The sequence below is a fragment of the Pinus tabuliformis genome, chromosome 1_1 (genome assembly GCF_031772625.1).
Source record: "Pinus tabuliformis cultivar Carrire ecotype Pingquan chromosome 1_1, CPIR1, whole genome shotgun sequence".
Lineage (NCBI taxonomy): Eukaryota > Viridiplantae > Streptophyta > Pinopsida > Pinales > Pinaceae > Pinus > Pinus tabuliformis.
The window spans coordinates 806198763-806211323 of record NC_142297.1 but is presented as its reverse complement, the minus strand read 5'-3'; the positions used below and the strand labels follow the sequence as shown (position 1 = coordinate 806211323).

The 12561-nt window shown below is 38.2% G+C and overlaps 1 long non-coding RNA gene across 4 annotated transcripts in view; it reads right to left on the bottom strand.

Moving 5' to 3' along the window:
• Window positions 1-12561, bottom strand: part of LOC149216470 (uncharacterized) — a 118346-nt gene that overhangs the window by 76353 nt on the left and 29432 nt on the right. The window lies entirely within an intron of this gene.

The window sequence follows — 12561 nt, the reverse complement described above, 5'->3', positions numbered from 1 at the left end:
CAGTACGGGAGGGCAAGCAGCCCATGATTGAGGATGAGAGAGCTGGTGATACACATGATGATTTCATTGGTCGTGATGCCCGCTCTCCTTCTTCAGATTTTTATGAGATTATCAGGCAGAGAGAGGAGGAGAACCTCGTGTTGCAGCAAAAGCTCCAAATGGCTCAATGGACCATCACTTATCTAGAACAGCGCACCAAACAATTAGAAGAAGAAAAAGAACTTGATGAGCTATGGAGGATCCGCAATGATCGAACTTTGAACCGTAGGAGGCCCGGTGACCCATTGCCTGCTGACCGGGAGTCCATGCTTATCCGTGTGAATGCACACTTGGAGAGATTGTTGGAGAAGGCAAATCGTGACAAAGAGCTGCTACGCAACATGAAAACACACTATTGGGCAAGATTGCATGTTTGCAAGGCTAAAATGAAAATTCTCCAAAGGAAGCTGTCAGAGGCCCAGAAGAAGAAGAAAAGGACAAACCCACTCCGTATCTTGGCTGAGGCATCCCTCACTCACCATGGTACTCATTAGCCTTCATCCAGCAGCAAAATCAGAAAATTTTGAGAGTTTTGGGGCATTTTGGAAATTTACGGGTTTTTGCCTGTGGAGTGGTCTCACCCCCCGCGCGACCACTCGTGAGGATTGCTCGGAATTGCAAAAAGTTGACATTTTTGGAAAGGGTATGCAAAGACTAAAATTACCTATACTTGGGAGAAGCCTGATTTTGAGATTTGAGCCTCCAAAAGCTCAAAATACATCAAAATAATGACTTTCTGCCCACTTTTTGAGTTGCAGAAAGTGACTTTGGGAGAATTGACTTTTGAGGAGTCAAATCAACTCCAAATCCAGAAATTCCACTTGGGATGGAAAGTAGACAGACCAAGCTTTCCAATGAGCCATCTTGCACCTGATTTGGACCAGTGGAACCCACTCAAAAGTTGCTGCAAAGGGGCGCGACCACTAGAGCAGGGGGCGCGACCACTCGAGCTGAATTTGGCAGTTTTGACTTTTCAGGCCAGAAAACACTGTTTTCACCTTGGTTGATGATTTTTACTTGTAGATGATGGATGAATGTATAATTTTCATGGCACATTGATAGATTTTATCTCTCTTTACCCTTCTAGAAGCTTCCTTGATGTAAAAAGTGAATAATTAATGCATGGATGAGTTAGCTAAGTAATAGAGGCAAGTTGTTTGACTACCTATTATCTAGTGCTTAGTTTAGAATCAGTTCAAACTGCTCCTAGGAAGCTGAGCTCGACCCCTAGAGGTGGGGAAAGGAGTTAGATGGTCTATATTATGCCTTCTCTTGCTCATTTTCATGGTTGGACTTTTGTGGGAGAAGTATTATTGTATATTTTACTTGTATCTCTGCAATTTGAGGAAAAGGAAGGCCAGGGTTTTGCAGACATCATTGTGGATTCTTGTGGATTCTTGTGTTGATGGTGTGTTTCCTACTTGTCATTGTAAGTGTGTTTATGTGTTCCATCTCTTATTCTATTGCTGCTAATTAAACAAAAGAAGTGATAAAGTTTGAATTCATGCATGCCATGCTCAGCTTTCAATTTTGTTTAATATTTATGTTTTCCACTGTCTAAAGAGGATTCAAAGTCATTGTTTGCCCTCTTTAGTTCCCTCTCTTTCTTCCTTGATCATCCATCTCAGCTTAAGGCATCAGCACAAACTCCTACCTTGCCCCAAAGACCCACCTGCAGAAACTGTGTCAAATCCCCGCACCCTAAAATTGCAGATCCTCAATTTGCCACCAAAAAAACCCCAAAAACCCCCAAATCAACCTTTTAATCAGTTTACTAGCCTAAAATCTTTATTCCTAATTGGTCAGCTTATCATATTGAAAGATCTACCGAATCCGACCCGAGAGAGCCTTCTCATACCTCGTAGGGCTAGCTACGAGGTGAAATGGTTTGATGTAGCCTTGAGAGTTTGTCTATCTCAGCCTAGGTGAATTCCAAGCGCTAACACACACAACAAACATTCGACTTCTTTGTTTCATTTGTTTTATATTTTGTGCATGAGTTAGGTTTAGGTTTGTTTCGAAAATAAAATTCGATTTCATTTGTTTTACTTTTCAATTTGTTGGATTTTATTTTAATTTTTACATTTTTTCATTTTTATTTTTACTTATGACTTTGTGTTTTGATTTTTTTATTTTCGTTTTTTATTTCATTTAAAAAATATTAAAAAAAATGGTGACTTTGAAATTGAATGAAATAAATCAAAAGGAGAATTTGTGACCTCACATTTAAAATATATATATTTTTTACGTGGCCCATAAAAAAATTTAAATTTAATTAAGTACTTTTGATTTTTATTTTTAGTCACATTAAAAAATTTGATTGCCACATTAAATTTGCTTCATAAGCTTAGCACATTAGAAATTTACCTAAGGAATAATTAAAATTCTAATCTAAAGTTCCCTGGTGTCTTTTTGTGTTAAGTGTAACATTTTAAGTGTAGGATTTTGTGGTATTAATTTCTCTATAGTCAAGCACAGTTAATAACTTTTTTAAATCACCTCTAAAGATTGACTATAGGAGAACGATACTTTTTTCTAGATTTGGGTCATTAAAAAAATCATTTTAAATCAAGAATTGTATACTGCTTAAGTTTCATAGCTCTTCATGGTATTTAATTGAATATCTTGCATGATAAAGTTTTGGGTGATTACATTTAATCATCCATGATCATCACTTTCACCACATTTATAAATTGCTCTGGATAACTTGTTTTTATTTAGTCAATGGTTAATTGAATATAAAGAAATTGGTCTAGAATCATTTCTATCTTGTGGTTGTGTCTTATTCGTATTAATTGTTTGATCTATTCATCTCAGTTAACCAGGACTTGTTCTATATTCTACAAGTTGTTCGTCTTTCACTCTCATGTGCTCCACAGGCTATCCTCATTCATTCACCTTAGGGAATACCCCCTTGACTTGTCTAGGAGAGAGACTAAACGGAGTAAGGATTAGAGTGACAGCCCTTACTCTAAGCGTTGTCGTGGTGCCTGGACACTTTGTGCAACAACAAACCCATTCCCTGTACACTACATTGGGAATCGGCTCTTCACAGTGACCACCTCTCCTTATTAGGGTGATAAGAGGGTGTGTTACAAAAAACTACAAAGAGAAATAACGACTACTCAAGGAGATATCAACAAGTTTTCCCATTGGAAAGGACTAGTTGGGAAACAATGTACACATTACTAAATGGGGGAAACAAAGGAATCAAGGAAAAATGGGGGAGATAGGTCAAGACAAGAATTCTCCCAACCTTTTGGAAAATGGGGAAAAAAGGATCTTCCACAATAAAAAGCAAATCGAAATAACATATAGTGGATCGAACCCAAAGGGTGTTGAGAAGTCTAGGGCATTATAATTAATTTATTTCTATTTTATTAGTGACTGCTTGTGAATGCTTTTTCCTTGTTTAGATTAGGATCTTCTTTATGTTAGTTCTTAGTGTTCTTCTTCATCAAACAATAACCAATGCATGAACATAAAAGACAAGAGACACAGCATGTAGGCTATGAGCCAGGGCCAAAACCTCTCACTCTTTGAGAGGAAAACCCACACAAATTCTTCTTATAGAGATTCCAATTGACGAATACCAAGACCAAGACCCTTGACCTAGTAGCCTCTCCAAGATCAAGACACAAGTTCTCTTGACAGTCAACCTTCTCCTTCGCTCCTCTTCCACTTCGATCTTCTTCGTATCTAGACCTTCTTCATGAGATAGTACCGAGACCTTGTCACATACTAGTGATCTTCTTCCAAGATCATCATTGTGGTATAGCACCAAGACAGTGAGAGGATGTCACTGTGATATCACAGAAATCTTGCCAAGCTTCTCTGCTTCAATCCGAAATATGACCTCTGCAATTACACCGAAACAGAGAGAGACCCTTCTTGTACTTATACCGAACTGTGATTACTATAGTCTTCACCAAATTTACTCCTTGTTGTACCGAGACAGAGTTTCACCTTTGTCACTATAATCCAAACTTGTTGTTCTTCTTTGTCACTGTGATGTATCAATCTAAACTCAGAAAAGGATCCGAACTTCTGTTGACTGAGATTAGCCTTCTTCATCTCTTCGTTGTCCCTTTCATCCGAACCTGTCTTTTGTGCTACCCATCCGAAAAACTCAGAGACATGTGACCGAAATTTTGTCTTTGTGGAATAGGCCAAGGTGCCTATTTATAGTGGTCTATCCGTCATATTAAGCCGACATGAACTTATGAATAGGTGTCTTCAAACTATGAGCCGACATGAGTTTGTTACTCCTTTTTGAAGTCAACGTGAAGAGAAGGACTTTGGCTTATTGTTGGAGGGCTATTTGACAATGCTATTGACTCATATACATTTGACACATGCCCAAGAAGGGCTCTTCATACATGACATTGACTCTTTGACTTTTAATGACAAATCCTAAGGCTCTCAATGGGAGCCATCTAAAATAAAATCACTTGCTCATGAAACCCATTAAGCAAGGCTTAAAATAATAATTTTATTTTCTTCACTACATTATTTGCAAAAGTCACAATTACATGTAATTATGAAGACCAAACCTAGTTACACTTTTCAACACTCCCTCTTAACTAGGGAGGTATTCATAATGGTACTTGGTCATTCTCAATTTGAAGAATTTCTCATAAGAAGAATTCGGATTGGTAACTCATTTGTATAACATCACATCAACCAACATTGTTACATAGCAAGGCCATGACTAACAACTCCTTATCTCCACAAGGTTTGAGCTCAATGTTGGCAAGACCAATGATTTATAGACACCCTCATCATTGTCTATCTCAGAACATCGCTGCCCGAGTACTCAGGGTGTGTTCCATGAAGACTATTCTTATCTTGGACTCCCAGGTGAAGACCAGAATGACATGTCTATCTCTCCCTCTCAAATAGGAAGGACATATTCCAATAAAGTAATGTACTCATTCCTACCAAAAAGGAATGTACTTAAGCTCCCTCTTGGCTTAGGAATTTCCAAGTTTCTTCCAAGTAAGAAACTTCTTTTTCTGACTCCCTCTTAACTAGGGACCTACAACAGCGCTTCATGTGGAACAACAAGCTGCCTGAAGAACTCCTCCCCTCTTCAATGTCATCAATTTCTTTTGTCAGGGAGTCTTCATATTTCGGGGACTTCTTCAAGAGCACAGACCATCCATCAATTTCATCCATGAGTTAGTCATGTGTTCATTTTTGTCAAAAAGTGATCCATCAAATTTCCATCTGGCTTTGCTTCATGTCATTCTACTTTCATGCCATATTTTCCGGAAGGACCTTACATTCTTCAATATGGTCCTCTTGGAAGTCATCCACAGATCTTCCCTTCGGCAGTTCTACATAAGCCCATCCAGATATTAATTCAAAAATAAGAGATGAACATTTAAATGAAAATTACCTTAGTTATGGTCTTTCATCATGACATCTTCCTGTAGATATCAGCGTCCTGCATACATGTTGACACATTTCCCAAAGACATTCATTATCAAAAGTCTCCATCTTTTCCGCCTCCTATCAGAGTCTTCATATCTTTCTGGGAGATATTCTAGTCAACTCTTCTTGGTCTCGGATGTTGAATACCTTTACCATGGTTGCATATCTCATGATCTCTTCCTTCCTTTCTTCACATGTTTCTTTCCCAAGAGCTTCCAATCAGAGTTCCTCAATTGTAGTCAACCACCTCATACTTCATATGAGGACATATTATGTTGATTTCATCTAGTGTGACTCATGCCTTCTGACATTCTTTCATAGGAGGAGATTCCTTTCCTTTGATCATGCTTCTCAAAATAGAAGTAGTGATCCATGTTACCTGCAACCATACGACATGACATTATAATATTAAATACAAGCATACATACCTCATTTACCTTTAGGTCATCTAGGCTTCTTTCAGCAGCTTCCTTGATTGAAAAGATCTTCAACCCCTTGATCTGCTTCATCTCTCATGTCATCATACCATCATCCCATGAACTCCACAAGTTGGAGTTTCTGATGAAACACTTGCTTCCTCTCTAGATCAGTGAATCCTCCAATGAGGATTCCATCTCGCATATCCTTATTCAGCAGATGTTTCCCTTTTAAACTGATGTATGATGAGACTTGTCCTGGATGACTTCTTCCTTTGATCTTTCAATGAGGTCACCAAGAGCTATATCCTTCAAAGTTGACTATCAGACATCCTTCATGTTTCCTATGGTGATGTCATGAGCTCTTGTTTCTAATGCTTCCATGATGCCACGATGCATCTTATTATTTATTATAGCCATATCCTATAACATAAGATTTAGAAGCTATGTCAAGCCCCTTTGTGAGGGAGACTATCTCAGACATAGTAGAGATCTCTTACTTCCTCTTTTCTTGGACTTCTTTTCAGCTTCCTCCACTTCTTCGGTGATATGGGCTTCTTCTCTTCTTTTGATATTGTCCCTTTAAGACAAACTTTTCTGAATGTCCATAATTTTACATTCATAGCATTGAATCTCAGCTATGCTCTTCTTTCTTTTTCCGAGGAACAAATTTTCCAAACTTCCCTTTTTCTTTCTACAAATGTTTGAGTCCTTTAACCTTCAACACTTTTGCCCTCAACTTGTCTTCTTCTATCTTGCATAGAAACCACAAGTTGTCGAATGAGGTAACTTTCTTATCCTCGTGGATATTTGTTACCTTGTTCATCAATTAGCGCAATCAGAACAATGATGATTATCATCTCTCCCAGATCTCGCAGTTGAGACCTTATGAAGATATCACTTCATTCTTTGATACCTCCAATTTTATGTAGATAAGGTCTAAGTCATGTGACCACCTTTATCGCATCTCCAAAGAATATTCTTATGAGTTTATCATCTACATCTCTTTGATTTCTCCAATATTGTTATATGAGGGGACCTTTCATAAGAATCCCTTTCCATGAATTCAGAGGAGACCTTTCAATGACTTCACCTTCTTTGAGGAATATGTCTATTCTCCTTTTTCATGCAAGGAATTTCGATGACCCAACCAGCTTATAGATCTCCTTGCAAATACAAAGTCATTTTACCAAGTTTAATTAAAGAATGAAAGATACTTACTTGACAAGTGAAGATGAAATCTTCTACTTGATCACTTTGATGATGGTTGAAGAAGATGTATTTGTTGCTTCCTTGGATGATCTTCTTCAAGGACAAGGAGAGGATCCTTGCTTCAATAAGAGGGAACTTGCCTTATAGCTTTGGAGATGATGATAATGCCTTCTCGCCTTCAAGATACTTTGACTTCTCTCGTAGTGTAGATCAGAAATGCTTCTAGGATTTCGACTCTCTCCAAGATGATGTGATCGTCAACTTTAAAGTACTTCGAGCTACCTTGCTTTGTAGATAACTTGATGAGGGTCTTTGTGGTCTTTTGATGATGACTATAGGATCAAAAGCTCTTGTTGTTGTAGACTGCTTCTTTGATCTAGGGTTTGATTCTTCAATGTAGATCTTGATCTTTTTCTTTGATAACCTTCGACTTGCTTTGATGCCTTTCTTGAAACTCAATCCTTGAATGTCTCTTTGATTAGAGTACCTTCCTTTGACTTCAACATCTTAGCTCTGATACCATGTTGAGAAATCTAGGGCATTAGAATTAATTGATTTCTCTTTTATTAGTGACTGCTTGTGAATGCTTTTTCCTTGTTTAGATTAGGATCTTCTTTATGTTAGTTCTTAGTGTTCTTCTTCATCAAACAATAACCAATGCATGAACATAAAAGACAAGAGACACAGCATATAGGCTATGAGCCAGGGCCAAAACCTCTCATTCGTTGAGAGGAAAACCCGCACAAATTCCTCTTATAGAGATTCCAATTGACGAATACAAAGACCAAGACCCTTGACCTAGTAGTGTCTCCAAGATCAAGACACAAGTTCTCTTGAAAGTCAACCTTCTCCTTCACTCCTCTTCCACTTCGATCTGCTTCATATCTAGACCTTCTTCATGAGACAATACCGAGACCTTGTCACATACTAGTGACCTTCTTCCAAGATCATCACTATGGTATAGCACCGAGAGGATGTCACTGTGATATCACATAAATCTTGCCAAGCTTCTCTGCTTCAATCTGAAATATGACCTCTGCAATTACACTAGAATAGAGAGACCCTTCTTGTACTTATACCGAACTGTGATTACTGTAGTCTTCACTGAATTTACTCCTTGCTGTACTAAGACAGAGTTTCACCTTTGTCACTATAATCCGAACTTGTTGTTCTTCTTTGTCACTGTGATGTATCAATCCAAACTCAGAAAAAGATCTGAACTTCTGTTGACTTAGATTAGCCTTCTTCATCTCTTCGTTGTCCCTTTCATTCGAACCTGTCTTCTGTGCTACCCATCCGAAAAACTCAGAGACATGTGACCGAAATTGTCTCTGTGGAATAGGTCGAGGTGCCTATTTATAGTGGTCTGTCTGTCATATTTAAGCCAACATGAACTTATGAATAGGTGTGTCTTCAAACTGTGAGCCGACATGAGTTTGTTACTCCTTTTTGAAGCTGACATGAAGAGGAGGACTTGTGCTTATCGTTGGAGGGCTATTTGACAATGCTATTGACTCATATACATTTGACACATGCCCAAGAAGGGCTCTTCATACATGACATTGACTCTTTGACTTTTAATGACAAATCCTAAGGCTCTCAATGGGAGCCATCTAAAATAAAATCACTTGCTCATGAAACCCATGAAGCAAGGCTTACAATAATAATTTTATTTTCTTCATTACATCATTTACAAAAGTCACAATTACATGTCATTATGAAGACCAAACCTAGTTACACTTTTCAACAAAGGGAGCCACCAAAGGAATAAAGTAAAATTAGCACTTACCATAGGGAAGTGAAGGAATTGCCAAAATTGTTATAAATAATGTAAGAAACAACATGCATGCCAATCTTCAAAGGATGGGGATTACTCAAATAGCCAGAGTACATGGAGCCATATTAGTATCTTCCTAAGACAAACTCAAAAAAGGGTAAAGTCGGCTCAAAAAGAGAGGGTAAGTTGATCAAGTTTGTTGGATTTGTGAACGTTTCAAAGGATTTTGTGCTTATTCTAGAGGATTTGGTTTCATGTTTCATTTTGTTACCACATGATTAAGACCAATTTCACTTTGTGGAAGCCTTTTCCATAGTTTGATGTGCCCTAGAGAGTTCTTAAGGGACTTTTCAAGGTGTTTATAATCCACCTTCAATAAGACCCAAGAAGATGGGCCATAAACATCAATAGCGGCTAGAATCTTGGTGCAAATTTAAAATTTGGCAATTGTTGCTACAAAATATAGCATCATAGTGCAAAACCTCACTAAGCAATCTAGATTGAAAGCAACAATAGGATCAGTCACCATTGTCATCTTAGAAATTGTTCCCCTACTTTCCATAGTTGGATGTTATCCACACAGGGAGGCCTGCCCAGTAGAAGTTAGAGATTAACCCAACTAACTAAGGCTAAATACCCCCTAAGGGTTCTACTAAGAGATCACCCAAGGATAAATATTCAAATATTTGGGTTTTGGGTGGTTTAAGGTATATTTTCAAGAAAGTGAGTTCAACGATCCCTATGGGTAAAATCGTGGGATTAATTAGTCTAGGAGAGGCTCAAATAGGTACCCAAACACATGAAATCAAGAAACTACACTTTATGTTATAAAATAGATTTCTAATAGTACTTTTACAGCAGGCAAATATTTATAACAGCTCAAGCAAAAAGCCCAATAAATTGTTATAGACAATTGTAAATTTAGGGCTATTTGATGAGTAAATAAGGGAATAAAATACAGCAATGTTTAATGGCTGAAAAGACATGAAACAACAATAAAAACACAAGACATCAGCCCCAATTAATGGCTGAAAATGCATGTATAATGATATTTAGATTTCTAATAGTAATTTTACAGCAGGCAAATATTTATAACAGCTCAAGCAAAAAGCCCAAGAAATTGTTATAGACAATTGTAAATTTAGGGCTATTTGATGAGTAAATAAGGGAATAAATTACAGCAATGTTTAATGACTGAAAAGACACAAAACAACAATAAAAACACCAAACATCAGCCCCAATTAATGGCTGAAAATGCATGTATAATGATATTTTTGCATTTCCAAACGAATGCATTTGAAGTCAACTCTAGCAAAATAAAGTCAAAGGTAATAATGTTGAAAAATGCAGATTTTGCTATAACCTAACTCTAATTTACTCTAGAAAACATAAAGAGAAAAATCCAGGGTTCTATTTTTATTATTTTATGGCATTGACACAAAATAATGGATTATTGCCCTTCTAAATCAAGGGTTAATGAAGTATAAGGCTATAATTCTATCTAAGTAATTTCAAAGAGAGAGATAAAGCTACACTTAGGTCTCTCAATCCCTTAAACCCTAGCATCTTGATGTCTTCTTCGTAGACTAAATGGGAGGAAGCTACACTTAAGTTCATCAAGAGAAACTTGATGAAAAATCTTATGAAGGAGATGTTGAAAGGTAGCGAAGAGATGGATTCCTTGATTTGTGCCTTAATGCAAGGAATTGATTTACTGATCCTCTTAATCCTGCACAAGTTCTAGTGATGTGGACAAGTTCAAGAAGCAGTTTGATTAGTGCGAGTTTGTGGAGGACCAAGTTATCTGTCCTCTAGTGTGAGTTAAAATGGGAACTAAATGCTCAAGTTGAGTTAGACTCCAAAATTTTAGGAGCAACAAGTTAACAACTTGTGTTGACTTTTGTTAACTAGAAAAGCTCCAGTTCAACTTCCTAATTTAGAAACTCACTAACAATAGCCAAATTGAATTGCTTATAAGGAGATCAAAGGCACACTTTGTATTCATTATTCTTGAGCACGAGTTTGTGAGCAAGAGAGCTTGTGGAGGAACGAGCCAAGGTTTCCTTGTGCGAATTCTTGTGGAGGGCAATTTCTTCTTGAAGTGCACATAGAAATAGGGAAATTCCCTAGTTAATAGGAGCTCAACCAGCGCTAGCAAAAAGAGGTTATTTCCTAAGGATTTGCGCTAGGAAATCAGAGCCTCTAGTGTGCATAGGAGGAGGAAGCAGATCAGCGATCAAGCAGGGGTTTCGGGCCTAGGAAAGGCAGGAGAATCATTGTATTTTCAGATTGAAACAAGCTTGTATTTGTATCAGATCTATTGCTCAGTTTTCCTCAATAAAATTATGAAGCAAGTGAGGGTTTTCCTTGTTGGGTTCCCTAGAAATTTGTGTTGTTTCTTGTGTGAAATTGTGCATCTTATTTCTGTTCTATTCCCTTGCTATTTGATAGAGAAATTTTGTGTCTATGTGAGAAGAAAATTTGTTTCCAGATTATTCATACTATCATATCATAATTTCGTGGAACTTCTACATGGTATCAGAGCAGTGAACAGAATTTAGACCAGCACACGGAGAATGCAGTCCTAAAGTTTTTAGGGCAGCAGTACATGGATCCACGAGTGCAAAGATTTCTCGAGTGGCTATGCATGAGGTCTGAAATATGTCAAGGATTTGACAAAGAGACCTAGATATGCAAGGGCAGCGAAGGTGACATAGAGATATTATTGCTAGGTGGAAGACAGTCCTAGTGGTGTTTGGACAGAGATCTGAAGCGACCTAAGAACAGTAAGCGTATGGATTGTTAATGGTTGATTTGCAAGCCCTAGATCAGTCAAAGAGTTGACTGTGTGGGCAGTTTTGGAGGCCCAGAGGAGAGTGACAATAGGGTTGATGTGTCATAATGACAGGGCAGATTTGTGTGCCCTAGGAGCAGCATTCTGGAGCAGCGAGAATCTTGACAAGTGGGCAGTCCTTGAAGTCCTCATGTACAGTGATCATTGAAGGACTAATGAGCTGTTAGGAGGCAGAGTTGTGGAGCCCTAGTTCAGTGGGTTGCAAATGGCCAAACCACTGATAAGAGGGAAGATCCAGAAGACCCAATGAGAAGACTTCTTAGTGGAGCTAGAGGCCTGCTAGTGGGACAAATCAGTGAGCCAAAGTTCAGTGACACAAAAGGAGTTGTGATCATTGATAGTGGCAGATTGTGGAGCTGGAGATGCATGCTTTCTAAGGGAGCAGAAGTTGCAGTGATCAACAAAAGAGGAGGCAAAATACTTTCCAGATGTGTTCAAGGAGCATCCTTCCACATGACCGGGAACAAGAAGAGAAGGACATGCAGTTTCAGATCGATCTAGGAGATGATGGCATGTATGTAGCTAGAGGAGTTGGCACAGTCAGCTTTTAGAGGGAGTCTAATAATCCTTTTCATCTCAGAGATGTTCTTTATGTTCCAAGATTGAGGCAGAATCTTGTTTCAGTAGCTACCCTTGAAGAAAATGGATATGATATCCTCTTCAACAAAGGTAAGGCGTAACTCCAGCAATTAGCTTCATGATGTAAGAATCAGATAGGTTTGAAGGTGAAGAATCTCTACAAGTTGCAAGTAGAGACAGGTGCAGCCTTGAGCAGCAAGGCAAGGAGAACTCAAAGTAGAGAAGTGGTCATTGCGCGAGAGTAGGAT